The 344-nt window shown below is 38.1% G+C and overlaps 1 protein-coding gene across 1 annotated transcript in view; it reads left to right on the top strand.

Moving 5' to 3' along the window:
* Positions 1–344, top strand: part of LOC116706308 (structural maintenance of chromosomes protein 6) — a 22,468-nt gene that overhangs the window by 6,574 nt on the left and 15,550 nt on the right.

Raw genomic sequence — 344 nt, 5'->3', positions numbered from 1 at the left:
GCCAGAATATCATAGTTCATAAAAATGCGGCGCAATGACAATACAGACATTTCATACAAACGTGTGTAACTCCACTGACCCGCCATACGACCTGGACTGGACCCATTCATAATGAGTCAGCCGTCACTCTGGGAGGAGCGTCCATCGCACCCCCCCTCTCTTCCTAGCTCTTTTAATCAGTTATTGTTGAAAACAATTGAAGGAGCTTTCTGAAAGATACATTTTTAAAAAATATATATATCCTAGGCTTTTAATTTTAGATTATTTTCATTTACATGTGTTGCAGTTGTATATATGACCAACATACAACTTCAACATAAGAAGAATGTAGCATAACATGGATG

The sequence above is a fragment of the Etheostoma spectabile genome, chromosome 18 (genome assembly GCF_008692095.1).
Source record: "Etheostoma spectabile isolate EspeVRDwgs_2016 chromosome 18, UIUC_Espe_1.0, whole genome shotgun sequence".
Lineage (NCBI taxonomy): Eukaryota > Metazoa > Chordata > Actinopteri > Perciformes > Percidae > Etheostoma > Etheostoma spectabile.
Note: the sequence above shows the minus strand (reverse complement) of the source record. Positions and strands in the feature narration are given on the sequence as shown.